This window comes from Equus przewalskii, chromosome 25 (genome assembly GCF_037783145.1).
Source record: "Equus przewalskii isolate Varuska chromosome 25, EquPr2, whole genome shotgun sequence".
Lineage (NCBI taxonomy): Eukaryota > Metazoa > Chordata > Mammalia > Perissodactyla > Equidae > Equus > Equus przewalskii.
The window spans coordinates 6,350,084-6,366,993 of record NC_091855.1 but is presented as its reverse complement, the minus strand read 5'-3'; the positions used below and the strand labels follow the sequence as shown (position 1 = coordinate 6,366,993).

The window sequence follows — 16,910 nt, the reverse complement described above, 5'->3', positions numbered from 1 at the left end:
ATTTCATTTTCTTTAACTTTTTACAATAAGTTTTGCAATAAATTCTCAGGATTTAGAAGGGTCTCTAGTCTAACCCTCTTGTCTCAGAACTGCAGGTACTAACTTAACTTGTGTCTTGACATTTCACTGCTCAGTTTTACCAAATCTCTATGAAACAAATACAAATTTAAGCCTATACACATATGAACAATGTAACTCACTTGCTGAATGACGTTGACCATCATCCTCACCCTTCTTCTAGGGTGCAAATCTGCAGAAGATTTATGTGGCATCAAAACACACACCAATGGCTTCCGTTACACCCCCAAGAAGGGAAAAGACCAAGACTATGGGGCTTTGGCAAAGTTTAGGGAGCTGCCCCTAATCCCGACCCACTCTTCACAGGAGGACATCTGTCAGAAGCACGTAGTTCCTTGGCAAACTGCTGACAAAGCCTTGCCTCTAACTCACGAGGTCTGAAATCAGTTCCTTTTGTAATATGGCACCATCTTTTTGCCCCAAGTGTTGATGGCTATGCACTGATATATTCACAGCATACTGTCTAGTCTCCTTTATGGTCAAGAACATGATGAGTTAAAAAAAAAAAAGGCGGGGTAGAGGGGGGCAACTAGAATTGCACGTGCAGTTGCGGCTCCAAAACAAGGCAAAGCTAACCCACACCCCGACCTGGTTTGCATGTCACCAAAAAACTGAGCTTAGCCAACAGGCCAGAATATAAGAACCCATCTCAGAAAACAGAAGATGGGCATCTGTATTGCGCAGACAATGCCTAAAGCTCAGATCTGGGCTGTGTACTTTTGGAAGTCTAAATTCAGAAAGTCCATCAGATGGGCAAAGTTCGCTAATCGCACAGAAGATATTTTTTTCAGAAATGAAAAGGACAAAGACCAGTTTAATAGGTGACCCTAATTGCGTACCTGGCAGAAACACAAGTAACCTTCAACTCAAATCCTGGTGCAATTTATAGAGCAGAAAGAGCTCAAGTTATTACTAAAGGTGAATGACATACATAGGAAGTGTAACAAGATGAATGGAAAAAATAAATAAACAAAAGCTCCTGAAATCAATGTCTGTTGAATGAATAGTATGTTTGGGTAGTCTAACGGCTAACAAGACTTTTGTTTTCATTTTCCCTTCCTGACGATATGCTGTTAGGGCATAACTTTCCTATTATTTCCCTAAATGACACGGTTTGTGTTTGAGTCAATTGTCTTCATTAAATATTATCAAAGTGGCACAATATCCAGTTTTAAGCCAAAAGGAAAAGATCTGTCATAAGTCAGGAAATGACACTAACTACATTAGAAATTGAACTTGCTTCCCTAGTTTTCCACATTTAATTCACAATAGCATGGCTACGGTTTAAAAGAATTGCAATTGTATATTTGGCACCAAATTTGCTCCACTGTAAAAATAAATAAAAATCTCTCTCTTGAGGTGGGGAAAAAAAAGCTTATTTTGATATCTAAGGATACCCAATATTAGATTACATGTTTGACAACTGCTCAAGTTTTCATTATTTTATTATTTTCTTTTCAAAAGAGCTCTCACAATTCATGTTAAAACACAACAGGGAGGAGGGAAGCTAAGAAGCTATGGGCCCTCTTAACTCTTGAGGGACGCTTCCGTGGCCCCGCTCCAGGGAGAAGGGCTTTTCAGATAAAAGATTCAACCTACTCAAAAGTGATCTCAGTTAACAAATAGGGTCTCATGCTGGACAGACTCCAAATCAATTTAGAGATGGCATATAAGAGCCGTTCCTCTTTCAAATAATTTGCTTATTGTTCACATAGCAAAAAGGAGGGAGTTCGAGTTATCATTCAAACACGCAAATGCAACATTTTTAATCTTGTGCAACACTTTCTGTTCCAGAAAATCAGACTATCTATAAGAAACCATTAAATGAAGAAGCATTTTTACTCTTAATCAATCCAGCAGTTACTGACGCAGCACTGTTTCAGAATTAAGAGATGCAAAGGAGGTTGTGATTCTCCCAACTCGGTGGAGAGAAAAGAATGTAACACGTAAGAAACTAGAGGTAAGGCAATAGTGTAGGGTGTAAAGAACTAGGCTGCCTGGGTCCCTAACCTGGTCTGCCACTGACTAGCTATGTGACCTGAGCCAGGCAAGTTCCTAAACTTCTTCGTGCCTCAGTTTCCTCAGCTATAAAACCGTGATGGTAGTACCCACCTCACAGAGTTGTTGTGAGGAGTCGATGGTTACGCCCATATAAAGTATTAGGAGGGGTCTGGCCAAAGGTCAGCACCTCCCATACCTTGACTAGTAGCTGTAAGGGGTCAGTTGCGAGGTCCGGCTAAGGGCTCTCAGGAGGAAGGAGCAGAGGGGGCAGTGAAAGCTGAAGGACAGGCAGGGAAGGCTTCCTGGAAGCTATGGTACTCAAGCTGGATCTGAAAGCACGAGAATTTAGACGTCAGAAGAGTGCACCTTCCGGGTGAGGGAGGCCACTACTGCAGAGTCACAGACAGGGAAGAAAACCAGGCACGCTTAAACATCAACAAGGAAAATAAGCTCACCAAAGCTGAGGGTGTGTTTGGTAACCTCGGATTAATGGGGCTGGCTGGCACTCTGTACGCTTGCTGCTGTGCTCCTAGGATTTAACATTTAATTCCTTTTTAGACACATGTGCTACGAATGCAAACTCACTCTGAAATGCTCACTTCTCTGATCCTGGGACAGTGGAAAGGACACCAGAAAATAAAAGGTAAACACTTTTTCCGGGGCAGAAATAGTCTGCTAGAGTGGAATGTAGGTCACCAAGATCAACTTGCAGCTCATGTTCATCCGGCCCTCTTTCAGTGGGGGTACTAAGTGGTGGTTTGGAGGAAGGGGAGGGCACTGCAGATCCATCTTTCAATTCCAATCTCTATCAGCCGCTCTCAGCCACTCTAAGCACAATCTACACAAGAAGACAGTTGCTGAGCGAATGTAACTTCAAGGGAGGTATCCTCAGCCCCAGCCTCCTGCCGACATACAGAAACCGCCCTCCTTGCCGATTTCTTCAATAGCACCTGTGCTATCGGTTGTCTCTAAACTGAGCTCTTGGGAAAACCAAGAACTGATGTTGCGAGTGTTTAAGATACACGCTCACTTACAAGATTTCCTACATTACCAAGTTAGAAATTGTAATCCCAAAATAAGTGACAGTAGTCCACGTTCCTTATCCAAAGAAGAAAAATCAATCACAAAACAAAAAAGGATTTTCATTAAACAAGTTTGCTAACCTAAGTTGGCAAAGTTGCCTTGTTTCCTGCAATACAAGGATAGATTTAACACTTGGAGATACCACGAGCACAACACAAAGCCAAGGAGGGCCCCACAGAAGTGACAAGCCATGATTATTTTCTGAACCAAACAACTAAGGCTCTCAGTGGTACCAAGCTTTGTTGGAAAAGCTTGTTTCCCCTGATCCAACAGCTGTAACTTTTTAAGTGATTTCACAGAAGACCTCAAGATTCTCAAGCCAAAGCCACTCTTTAACATCCCCAAAATATTTACAAAATGAAACACTTTCGATCTTAACTATGTTTTGTTTGTAAACACCTTATTTGTTCTGATGACCATAATACCAACACTAAAGGCAGCCTCTTAAACAAAGTGGCTCAAATAAAACCACACACAGACACACTCGCATTCTTAACACCCAGAGCGTGTCCACAAAGCAAGAAAGCCAGGATTCAAATTCCTTGGCACCTACTCACAGAGCTTCTGTAAGCACCACCCAAGGACACGACCCACCGCACCCTCTTTACGGTCACACCTCCTCACTCATTGACACTTCTGAAAACCCACAAAATCTGGATGATAACTGGATTATAACAGAATGCTACAAATATTGGACAAATGTCTCCCCCCGTTCCTCTCTCACATCAGCCAGCCTGGAACCACGGACGCTGTTCACAGAACAACTCCAGCCCAGATGAGAGAGCTATTGTCCAGCTCTTCTACCCAAACGGGGCCTCGGGAGCCACTGGTGACCTGACAAAAGCCTTACGCATCTTTGCCTTGGTCTTTCTCCCTATTTTCCTGTCATTCACCTCCTGGGAAAGTTATCTGGGCCAGGGATAGTACAATAGAGAGAAATCTAGAAATGTCTGGTTTGGGATAATAAGAATTGTGTTAAGAATTCTAGAAAAAAAAGTCTATGTGGGCGAATGTATTCCAAAAGCAAATAATTACGAAATACATCTCTCTCTTTCAAACACAAGTCACATACTACACACGAGTTTTGGTTTATGCTGAGATGAAACCGCTTGACAGAAAGCTAAGAGGAATATTACAACTGATGACAGAACTATTGGTAGAAAGAATATAGATCTTGGATCTCCAATTATGGCTCTACAACTTAACACTGATGCAACAAATATTTATTAAATACCTACCAATGGCCAAACACTGCTTTAAATGCTGGAGAGACAAGGATAGACAAGACAAAGACCCTGCTCTCAAAGACCTTAGGGGAGTGGGGAAAAAACTCCATACATTGGAAATGGTGTCAGAATTATAGGAAGCCAAGAAGTAAACAGATAATTGAAGGAGATTTTCAGTCAATGATAAGTTCTAGGACAAACATAAAGAGTGAGTGACAACTTCTGATCCTGTTTCCTAGTGGGGATATAATCACCTGCTTAAAATGAGATGATGAATGTCAACCACCTGGTACACAGCATCCCCAGGCATTGACCTGCACACAAATGCACATGCATAGATGCTCATAAATACCCACTTTTCCTCCCTGAACTGCAATATCTGTGATAATCCACCTTGGTCTGAAATGAAAACAGAAGAGAAACAAAGTATTTGTGTAATTCAATTATATTTAATGCAATTAAGTTTCAAATAACTGCATTCATTGAAAATCTATAACAAGGCAAAACCTAAACAATTAATTCTTACACAAAAGTATAAATAGAAGTCCAAATACTGGGATAACAGTGGTAATATTAGAAACAATGTTATAAACAGTAATACGACTGCCTTGCCCACTTTGAAGGATTGCCATCAAGAGCCAGGCTATTTGCCATCCATACAAGTAAGACTCAGAGACATGAACCCAATGCCACAGTGTCAGAAGCTGGGTTTAAACTCTTATCTTCAGATTTCTTTGAGAAAAATAAAAGACAATGAACAAGTCCTTTCAGAGTCTTTTATACCTAGTCTTATATACACTTTTATACCTAGAATCAACCTTAGGAAACCCTCTATATCTCTTCCCACGTCACCAATGACCAAAGTCCCCCAGAGGGAAAGGGTTAACCCCAGAACGGGTAGCCAGTAATGACAGAGCCAGAGCAGGACCCAGGCCTCTTAGATCCCAGCGCAGCCGGCTTCACTCTCAAGGTCCTGCATCCTCTAGGCAGCCTTTCAGATTTTGTGAGAACCATACTGACCATACGCTAAGTATCTTGTGTCAAGAGAGGGTCAAGTTGAAATTTGAGTCTTTTTTTTTGATATTTGAATTAAAATTCATATGTAATTTGTATGTTTTAAATACGCTGTATTAATGTATTTTATTTTCTTTCAGTAATCCCTTGTGTACCAGAATTCAATTTGAGTCATTTACTTGTCCCTAAAAACTTCCCGGGACTTGCACCGAGTGCCAGTTGAGGACCGTTACTGGCGGCCGGGGAGTTCTCTTCCTGCAGAATAGCGGCGAGCTCCCTCCTTGAGAAAGCCGCCTCCAACGCTGTAATAGACTTTATTAGGAAGATGATGCAGCCAGCCTGAAAGGGAAGGAGATCTTTCAATTGTAATTTTGAGAGTTTGCCTCAGGAAAAAGGCTCCAAACAATCATTTCTGGGGAGGGACGGGGAGACAGGAATGGACACGCGAGAAGGAAAGGGATCCAAGAACTGTGTCCAAGCTAGTTACAAGAGAATGGAGAGAGCCTCTGGGCTCTGAAAAGAGGAGAGAGCAGCTGGGCCCAGGGCGAGCACTTGACCACACCCACTGGCCACGCCCTCCCAGCTGCCCGCAGAGCCACATCGAATCGAAACAGCAGTGCGAGCAGTTAAGATTCCGACGGCAGGAGTCGCCATGGCAACGGGATTCATCTTGCAGACAAACTACACTCGATTCACTAGGTCCTTCCCCAGCCTCAAGAAACTACCAGCTCAATGGGAGCAAAACGGTCACGGGTGGCATTTGCTCTTGAGGCTCTCCCGTGGGTGGAGATGAGGAGGTAGAGGATGGAGTCTAAGCATCTATTCCCGGGCCCACTAAAATATTTTATGGGGGCAAGAGACAGAACACCCCAACCTCAGGCTGTGAGCAACCTGAGAACAGAGCCACTAGCAGGGTTTGATGAATGAGTGAGTAAGCGAAAGAATAAGGGTGCTAGGGACAGTGAAAGGAAATAAAGAGGACTTTACATTAGAGTTCTCGGGCCTCACGCACGTCTCCAGTCCGAGGGCAAGCGGATCACAAGCAGCTGGATTTTCAGCCTCAGCTGAGAAAACCCGATTACCCAGCCCTCTTGCCCCACAGTGCGCCTTATCATCAGATTATTCAACACCCCGCACGGCCTTACCACCTCCCATCCCAGGGCTCCAGGCTTCGCCCCAACTCAGGTGCTCTTTGTCGAGGGAGCAATCAGTGCAGGGGCCCCAAATGCGCCCTCGCCCGAGGGACGGGAGGCAGGAGCGCTCTGCGACGCCTTGAACCCGGTCCCAAGGCAGCACAGCCTCCCCTCGCCGCTGTCCACCAACACCTTGCTCCTTCCGCAGCGCGGGTTTCCCTTCTCTCTTTTAGATCTTTAGCTTCCAACTTTGCCTGAAATATAGTCACCCCATTTCTTTCGAATGAGGCTTGAAGTGAGGGTGCCAAGGATGTTGGGGGTTCTGCTCCGACGCTGGCGGGTAAACGAGTCCCTCCTTCCTCGTCGCCACCTCCGAGTCCACGATTCTCCCTCTCGGAGGCTCCCGGGCCAGCAGCTCCCGACAGCAGCAGTGCCCGCAGTTCCCACCCGAGGCCACGACCCCCAGCGCCCCAGCCCCGGGGTGTCTGCAGCAAGGCGGCGAGTGGTACCCCGCCGGCTCTCTCGGCACCCGAGCGTCTTAGAAAGAAAGGAGGGAGGGACCCCTGTCCTTGGAGGCGCCTTCCTCTGAGCTCGCCCTGCTTTGCGCGGCGCTTGCAGCCATTTTCCCAAACCCAGCTTGGCAGCCGGGAGCTGTCTAGGTCCCGTTCCCACCCAGATCCAACCTGAAGGACGGGTTTAATATTTACCTACTGGCCCGGGAGCTCCGGGGAGGCAGCGAGAGGGCGCGCCGGGAACTCAGCGCCGGTGCCAAGAAGCGCGCCCACCCCCGCGCCACCGCGCGGTGCCACTCAATGAATGAGTGCGGCGGGCGAGGCGGCGCGTCCCCCTTACCTGAGCAGCCCCTGCATGCTGGAAAGGCGGCTCTGCGCTCCGGGTACAATGGGATCCGGTTAAACAGTTTCCTTCACAGCCGCTCGTAGGTTACCAACTCGCAGGTGACATCACCCTCTCCTCGCCTGATAGGATACAATGTGGCGCCCACTGCGCATGGACCCCGCGACCGAGCCCGCAGACTCCTGGGAGGTGTAGTCCCGATCTCTCAAGCGGAGCCTGGGTACCTACGCTACTGGCGTTCGCGGAACTACCCTTCCCGACGTAATGCTCGGCCCCTTCGTCCCCGCCCCTAGTCCCGCCCCCGCCGGGGCCCTCCCCCTCCCCGCCCTCCAGCCTCGCAGTGTTAGCGGTGGTCTTTCGGAAGCCCAGCCGCGGACAGAGCGGGGAGGGGGCGGGGCGCCCTGCGGTCGTGCCCTTTGACTTGACCTCCCCTGGGCCCGGTTCTTGCTCTGAGGGCCGCGAGGGGTCCAGGGCTAGTGCGCACCGGCCAGGCAGTTCTGACCACCCCGGCTCTTTTGGCCGCAGCTGGAGAGAGAAGATTAAGCCTTTCACTGCCTTCCCTACGCATAGCACCTAATTAATAGGACGCGCTGGTTTCTGGGTTAAGCGCGGTCCTGGAATTCCCCCACGTCCCCGAGGGTGAGGCGACGCCGACCCCGAAGGAGGGAAATCCCCGAGTGTCCCACTTGGTACAAATCAGCTTTCTGTTTTCTCTTTCCTTCTCCCGGTTAACGGAGTCCGGGTGACCAACCAGAACGCGGGGAGCAGCTTAGTTGGCTGAGCTGACAGAATAACGGAGGCTGTCACTAGTGAAAACGCGGTGTAGTAGACTAGACAGTCGCCGCAGCCCTCCGTCAGGGAGCGTGGGGTGCTGCAGAGACGCTGCTATCGCGCAGCCATGCTTTTGTTCTTCCTTGCGGCAGGCTTCCCGCTCCCATCGCTCTCAACTCCCGGGAAGACATCTTTGTCTAAAGTTCTAATAAATGACAGATATGTGTATACACATACTCTTAAGTCCACAACGCTCTCTCTTCATTTTCCATACCTTTCTCTTCAAATATTTTTAAATGACCTAAACCACATAACACTGTGCTGTTCAAGAATTGATGTGATCTTAACACACCTAAATGTGTATTTAAAGGTAAGAAAAAGGTATGTAGTAGAATTCTGAACCTTTTGGAAGATTTTATTTCTAATATGTAAAATTTTTCCGTGGCATTTTTCGTTATTTAATGAATACCAAATATTATGAAAAATTAACATGGAGAGCAAATCTCCAGGTCTTTTTAAACGAAAAAAATCAATACATCTAGTTACTCCAGTTGTAAAGTAAATTATAATGCATTCGATGTCTCAGTCATATGAGGATCGGTTCACACCCCTATTTCCACTAGCAAAATCTCTAGAAGACTGAAGATTTCAAAGAACTCACCACCTAATTGTTGGTGGAAGTCTTCCTGTCGCTCTTATTTTCTCACCTCATTGTGCAACAGTAACCTGGGTTCAAGAGAATGATACATGAACTAGTTGAGGATCTCAAGGAAGAGGGAGATGCTTTGTTTTGCTGAGAGAGGGATTTTAGTGCTTAATGCTGACTTTCTTTTAACAAGCTTACTCCTTGTAGACCAGACACATTTTTCTCCACCGAAGGAAGATGACGTTGAATATTGCTCTCCTGTTCTGAGCTATTCCATCCATTCCAAATATTGTCTTAAATGGAACCCAGACAATACAAATGTTCCATTGGCCATCAGATCACAATCAGTGATATTCTAGCTAATGGGTAGGTTTAATGTATTGCAGTTCATTGCAGAAAAATATTCAAAAAGAAACTTGACCTGAGATGAGTCTAAAAGCTCTCCCAGTTTTACAACTGTGTAAAGCTTTTAGATGGAAGTGTAATCAGTGAGCCTGAAATTTACTGCGTCACATTGGATGTGGAGATTCTCTGTAAGGCAGGGCTTATCCTTATAGATATAAGTATATTATTGAGGAGGAGTAACTTTATAGGACAAATCACGTTACAGCAAGTTCTCTTGGGTCTTCAGCAATGAAGGAGGGGATAGAGTCTGCCTGGAAAAAAAATATTCCATTCTTTATAGCAATTAATATTATAGGGATGTGTCATGTTACATGGCTCATTTCCATATGTAAAGGACATCATACACAATAGACTATAAGCACAGAAATGTGTGGATGTGCATGTGTGAGCTGTTCTTCCCATTAAGTAGATATAGATATAAGTATTAAAAGCAAGATATTGTGTTTGGAAGCATTTTGCTATAAGTGTGACGGATTTGAACTGATCGCTGCACACTGTTTCATTGGTAACCAGGGCACACAAAGTTGGCTCTTCAGCATCAGAAATACAGTCTGTGGGCCTGGGACCAGAGGAAGCGTAACAACTCCTATGGAGACAGAAGGGAACTCTCTCTTTCTCTTTCTTCCTGTCACTATCTCTCTCTCTCTCTCTCTCTCTCACACACACACACACACACACGCACGCACGCACGCACGCACACACACACGCTCATTGTGTTTGTATTTAATTCTTTCTAGGTAACTAAGTAGTCTCAGAAGCCATCAATAACACCCACTTGGGGCTGGCCCCATGGCCAAGTGGTTAAGTTCGCAAGCTCCGCTTCAGCGGCCCAGGGTTTTGCCGGTTCAAACCCTGAGTGCAGATATGGCACCGCTCATCAGGCCACGCTGAGGCAGTGTCCCACATGTCACACTAGAAGGACCCACAAGTGAAAATACACAACTATGTACCGGGTAGCTTTGGGGAGAAAAAGGAAAAATAAAATCTTAAACAAAAAAACACCCACTCCATCTAACTTAATGTATATTCTCAAAGGATTTCTTTACTTTTTTTCTCCTTTCCTTTTTAAGCGACTGCTGCTCTTCTGGAGTGATCTTATGAAAGGCCTTGTCTTGTCCCCAAATCCTTGCCTACTAATTAGGAACTGTGGGACTGCAGAGAACAGACTTAATTGATCATCTACAGGTGGAGGAGGGGAAAGAAGCCATGGGGCATTTTGCTGATCTTTCAAAATAACCTCTCTCAGTTCTGGTTACAAAGCTGTACTTCTAGATACTGGGGTTTAGATAAGAGAGGAAATGAGACATGCACAGAGCAAGAATTTAAGTTTGCAGCCTTGCATGTGTTTTACACAATAGCTTGGTGTTTTGCAACAATTGAGGTGTGTGGAGCCCAGGTTTGGGATCAGGCCATTTCACCCACTTTTGAGCAATGTGACTTTGCTTGTTCTATATTACTTATTCTCTCTGAGCCTCAGTTCCTTATCTTAAAAATAGGACTAACAGTAAGACCTACTTCACAAGGTTTTTCAGGATTAAATTAGCTAAGATACACAAAAAACATTTCAAATTGAAAAGAACTATACAAATGCTAGTGCTTCTTATCATTTGCAATTTTTCCCTGAAGATTATCTTACAAATGTCAGCCCTAATTATGGAACAAGTTAATAAAAACCTATTTAAACAGAAAAAAATCTTATTCTTAACAAGAAACTATTAGAAATTTTACAGCATGCACGCATTATTTCAGTAATTTGTAAGTAGGCAAAATGTACTTTGAACAAACAATGAGAAATCTAGATTGAACCATGCTGGTCCTTGGCTTGTTTTCGGATCCCTACCTTGTCCTTGCAGTGCCCCAAGCTGTCCTCAGTATCACAGGTGATCTTCCCCAAGCTTCCCAGCCCGTAAAGGCTGCTGGGAGATTGGGGGGGTGGAAGGGAGCAGCCGGCAGAGTTGCACTGGGTGATGTTTCTGGCAGCTGCAATAGCACATCCCCTGTTGGACTGGTCTGTCGTGGTTCCAGCTTCTTCCCGGTCACCTCTGCTTCTGTTAACGCCAACTTCTCCCTTTGTCCCTCCAGTCTAGGGGTGGAGGTGGCTTCCTGCTGTTGCTAAGCTCTCCTTGCTTGCCTGGCTTTCAGAACTTCTATCACCCATGTGACCAATTCCCTGTCCTATGTCTGGTTTTTTTTGGTTTTTTTGTGTGTGTGTGAGCAAGATTAGCCCTGAGCTAACATCTGCTGCCAATCCTCTGTTTTTGCTGAGGAAGGCTGGCCCTGAGCTAATATCCGTACCCATCTTCCTCTACTTTATATGTGGGACGCCTGCCACAGCATGGCTTGCCAAGCAGTGCCATGTCCTCACCCAGGATCCGAACAAGTGAACCCCAGGCTGCCCAAGTGGAATGTGCGAACCTACTGCTGCACCACCAGGCTGGCTCCCTATGTCTGTTTTAATTACTTAGAATGGTTTTTGTTTTCGTGGTAGAACAGTTAACTGATATCCTCATGATTTAGTTCAAGTTCTTTTAGGGGCAAGCAACAGAAACTTTCTGTGGCCAGTTTATGCACAATAAAGAAATAATAGGATTTACTCAAAGGATTAAACGAGGGGCTGGCTCCATGGCCAAGTTGTTAAGTTCGCGCGCTCCGCTACTGCGGCCCAGGGTTCGGATCCTGGGCGCGGACATGGCACCGCTCGTCAGGCTACGTTGAGGCGGCGTCCCACATCCCACAACTAGAAGGACCTGCAACTAAGATATACAACTGAGTACAGGGGGTTTTGGGGAGATAAAGCAGAAAAAAAAAAAAAAAAAGATTGGCATCAGTTGTTAACCCAGGTGCCAACCCTTAAAAAAAAAGGATTAAACGACCAAGGCGCCACCTAATAACAGGCAGGAACCAGACCAGCTCTGGGAACCTAAACAGTGGTGGGTTTTGACCCTTCTCTCCAGAGCTTTGCACTCATAGCCCTCAGTCACTGGGTCTCCTCCTTCTGAATTTCAGACTCCTGAGCGAAGCAGATTGCCCTATCTCGAGGTGACTATCACTGACTTCCTTATCTACAGCGCTGGTTCCAAAAGTGTGGGCCCCAGACCAGCAGCAGCATTATCACCCGAGGGCTTGTTAGAAATGCCAGTGCTGGGGCCCCACCCTCAGGTTTACTGGAAAAGAACCTTCAGGGCTGCATTCCACAGTCCTCCAGCTTAACAAATCCTCCAGCTGATTCTGACACACAGGAAAGTTTTCCGACACTTTCTATAGCAAAGATTACAAGATCATGTGGCTCACATATGATCCCTCAGTCCTATCCCTGTGTGTCTGGGAGTCTTCCCAGAGAGGAAAAAGTGTTGTGAACTTGGCAGCCACCCCAGGAGGTGTCGGCTAAAGCTGGTAAATAGGTCAGGGTCTTAATGGTAAAATGTGGTTTTGCCTAAAGGAGAGGACTTTGCAGAATTCTGAGCCAACTACAGTTAGCCCTCTGTATCCTTGGGTTCCACAACCACGCCTTCAACCAACCGTGGATTGAAAGACCTACAATGGTTGTGTCTGTCCTGAACACGTACAGACTTTTTTTTGTCATTATTCCCTAAACAATAAAGTATAACAGCTATTTGCATGGCATTGACCTTACATGTAAGTGATCTAGAGATGATTTAAACTATGTGGGAGGATGTGCGTAGATTATATGCAAATACTACCCCATTTTATGAAAGGGACTTGAGCATCCTTGAATTTTGGTATTTGAATGTTCACAGCTACACTATTCAGCCTGGAGTTGACATACAATATTTGGGACATACTTACACTAAAAATATTCTTTGTCGTTTGTTTGAAATTCAAATTTAACTGAGCATTCTCTATTTTTATTTATAAATCTGGCAACCCCATAATAGCCTCAAACTAGAAACAACCCAATTGTCCATCAAAAGCAGAATGCATAAGGGCCAGCTCTGGTGGCCTAGTGGTTAAGTTCAGCACACTCTGCTTTGGCAGCCTGGGTTTGGTTCCCAAGCATGGATCTACACGGCTCTGTCAGCAGCCATGCTGTGCTGGCAGCCCACATACTAAGAAATAGAGGAAGATTGGCAAGGATGTTAGCTCAGGGCAGCTCTTCCTCAGCAAAAAAAAAAAAAAAAAAATTAGAATGCATAAATAGGTTGTGGCATAGGTGCATAATTAACAGTATATAGCAGGAGTCGGCCCACTTTTTCTGTAAAGGGCTACATAATAAATATTTTAGGCTTTGTGGGCCGTAAGATCTCTGTTACAACTACTACTCAACTCTGCCATTGTAGCAAGAAAGGAGCCACAGATGTAAATGAATGAGCATGGCTGTGTTTCAGTAAAACTTTATTTACAAAAAAACTTGGCTGGCCTGTGAGCCATAGTTTGCCAACTCCTGCCGTCCAGCAATGAGAATGAATGAATTGTGTCTACGTGTAAAAATATGGATGAACCTTACAAAAACAACATTGAGTGAAAGAGTATATATTGTATGATTATATTTACATAAAATTCAAAAACAGGTAAAACTAATGGTGAAGAGCAGTTACCTTCAGGGGATAGTGATAGGAGAGAGCATGAAGGAAGCCTCTGCGTTGCTGGTATTGTTCACATTTTTCATCCGGGTGCTGCTTACACGGGTATTTCACTTTGAAAATTCACCATGCCTTACACTTATGATTTGTCTGCTTTTATATATGTGCATTATACAAAAATAAAATATTTATATAAATTAAAAATTAGACCAAATTATCTCAAGATCGTACCCATAAGAAATTATTTTATGAATTCTGGTACCCAAGTTTTTTGGTTTTTCCTAATTATGACAGAAATTCATGTTCTTTGTAGAAAACTTAGATAATACCGCTACTTAAGGCAATAAAACCCCCCGTAATTCTACAAACCAGAGAGAAACATTAACATTTCTTCCCCCTGCCCTCCTTCTCTTTCAAACTTGGCATCATTTTATTTTATAATTGGCTTATTTTATTTCTATGTCAGCAAAATTTTTTCCATCTGCATTTTAATGGCTACATGGTATTTTATTATGCAAAGGTGACCATTTTTTATTTAATCAACCTATATAATTTATAGTTTAATCTATCTACTGTAGAATAATTCGTTTCCAATGTTTTGGCATTATCAATAATTCTGATGTACATCCTAGTTTGATTTTTGTGCTCACCCATGAGCATGTCTTTAGAAGTAGAAATACAGCATAGGAGGATAGAAAGGCTTTTAATACTTTGATACATGTTGCCAAATTGCCCAGATACTCGTTTTTATTGTTTGTAGATGTTATGGTTGATGTTTCCTGTTAGCCCACATAGGTCTGGTATCTTCTCTGAGAGAATTAAATCATGTCCTGAAAACAACTTACCCTGTTTCAGACAAATTCTAATAGTGCTAATGGGGTGGTTGAGGGAACCATCAGGTAACAATGAAGTCCAAGGGGAAGCACCTTCTGTTGTCGCTAGTTACCTGGCCCTCTAGGATGTGCTAGGCGTATTCATTTGCTGGGGATGCAGAACAAAGTACCACAGATTGGGGGGCTTAAAAGCAAAAATTTACTCTTCACAGTTCTGGAGGCTAGAAATCCAAGATCAAGATGTTGGCAGGGTTGGTTCCTTCTGAGGGCTATGAGGAAGGATCCGTTCCAGGCTCCTCCCCTTGACTTGGAGAAGACCATTACCTCCCCATGTCTCTTCACATCGTCTTCCCTCTATAAATGTCTGTCTCTGTGGCCAAATTCCTCATTTTTATAAAGACACCAGTCATCTTGGATTGGGCCCCAACCTAATGACCTGCCCTTTAGCTTTAGCTCCCTCTGTAAAGACTCTGTGTCCAAAGAAGTTCACACTAAGGTACTGGGGGCTAGGGTTTCAATGTAAGAATATGGGGGAGGGGGGATTACGATTTAACCCATAACACTAGGTAAGTCCAAATAAGAGAAAACTGGCTTTCTTGATCTCAGCATCAGTTTATACACCAGCATGTTACACTCACATAAGTTTTAAAATAGTTGAACATCTGATTAGGAAATATAGATAGGATCTAAAGACTGGAGATAGCAACCCGAAACTTCTCAAGAATAACAGAAACAGAAAATGCAGAGTGCCTCCTGTGTTCTGTGGAAGCCTTGACGCTGTCTCTGGTTTTGAAGACCGAAGCCTTGCCTCCAGGTACCCAGTCCTGTCACTCTTGATCAGCAATTCTCAGATGAAGACTCTACGGACCTTCCATTGGTAAGAATTCCCTGGCCATACGTTTTAGACAAACCATCCCAAGTTAGCTTTCAAAATATGCCCCACTGAGTGTGTCATACAATTTTCATTTTCTTTCTCTCTTTAAACATCAAATCTCTGCATGGGCTCTTTAACCCTAAAATGGGCAGTCAGCATGTGGCAAAACCTTGTCTACGAGTAAAAGATAGGCTGGGCATGCTATGGAGAGAAAGGATTCTGTTTACTCTTTGGGGTTTTGTAGCTTTCCTTTTTGGGAATTATCCTGGCAGATAAATTCTCCATTGTAGCTGAAATATTACAGCGTGCAGGATTTATGTAAGAGCCTTATTTCCCAGCAGGTCGTGCGAGCACTTAGACTCTGGATTTGGAGATTAGGGGCGACTTTAGTCCTGTACTACATGAGAACCTTGTGATGTGGAATTTCTCATGGAAAGCCACACTCCAGTACAATATGTCATGGCATATTATCTTTGTGAGAGTATTTTCTCTTCACCAAACTGTGATTGTAACCTTTTCTCTCAGGTTGTCTGTGCCCTCTCCCTGTGTCTCAAGCTCCTAAAATAATATTTTGGGTTGTCAGAAAACTAGCCACCCAGTTAAAGGGGAACAGGAGATATCGGAATTCTGGCTTTGCTTTTCTGCTAGTGACAGATCTTCTTCTCTGGGATTTATGTTATTGTTTTAGGAAATTATACTTATTGAAATCTAAGCATAGTTAAAGCAAGTAAAATATAACTCTGTTACTTTTCTTTTTTTTTTTCTGGTGAGGAAAATCAGCCATGAGCTAACATCTGTTGCCAATCTTCCTCTTTTTGCTTGAGGAAGATTGCCAATGAGCTAACATCTGTGGCAATCCTCCTCTATTTTGTGTGTGAGACACCGCCACAGCATGGCTTGATGAGCAGTGTGTAGGTCCTCACCCAGGATCTGGGCCCACAAACCCCAGGCCGCTGAAGTAGAGTATATGAACTTAACCACTATGCCCTGAATAACAGGGTCATCTCCCTTGACTTATGCATGTAAGTCAACGATGCTGGAAGCTCTACCACTTGTGGCTATAAGTCCACTAGAATTTGCAAGTTGAGTAGCTTTGAGTAAGGTCAATGCTAGGATGGGAACCTCCAAAGAAAACCCAGACGTCTCAGAGAGGAACATAAGATTTTAAGTAAGTTTGATTGTGTCCCTAATGCATTAGTGGCAGATCTCTACAGCCTTCATTTCAGGAGGCCTTCTCACTAGGCACATCCCTTCTTAAAATATGCAGGTGAAGAGTCCCCTGCTCAAGGTGGGTCTATGTCAATAGGATGCTGGAGCCCCATGGCACTGCCTCACAAAAAGCCATTGTTAAATTTCAGGAATTTTGTGAGCCAGTTGTTAAACACACTTAATATTAAAATTTAACTTATACAAACTCACAGTTAGGGGCTGGCCCCAGGGCTGAGTGGTT

The 16,910-nt window shown here is 44.4% G+C and overlaps 1 protein-coding gene and 1 long non-coding RNA gene across 7 annotated transcripts in view; one reads left to right on the top strand and one right to left on the bottom strand.

Annotated features, from left to right (window-relative positions):
- DAAM1 (dishevelled associated activator of morphogenesis 1) overlaps window positions 1–7,761 on the bottom strand; it is a 160,620-nt gene extending 152,859 nt beyond the window's left edge. For 2 of the 6 annotated variants that reach the window (XM_008534762.2, XM_008534765.2), the window contains exon 1: window positions 7,388–7,761. The gene's annotated coding sequence lies outside the window, so the exon portion shown is untranslated. Of the gene's footprint in view, window positions 1–7,242 lie in introns of all 6 variants that reach the window. The other 4 variants (XM_070594148.1, XM_070594151.1, XM_070594149.1 and 1 more) reach the window with 2 other exon arrangements.
- LOC139079394 (uncharacterized) lies at window positions 1,904–5,666 on the top strand. The gene is made up of 3 exons (XR_011533000.1): window positions 1,904–2,038; window positions 2,638–2,722; window positions 5,543–5,666. It is a non-coding gene; the product is annotated as an uncharacterized lncRNA (long non-coding RNA).
- Window positions 7,762–16,910: the final 9,149 nt, after the last annotated feature.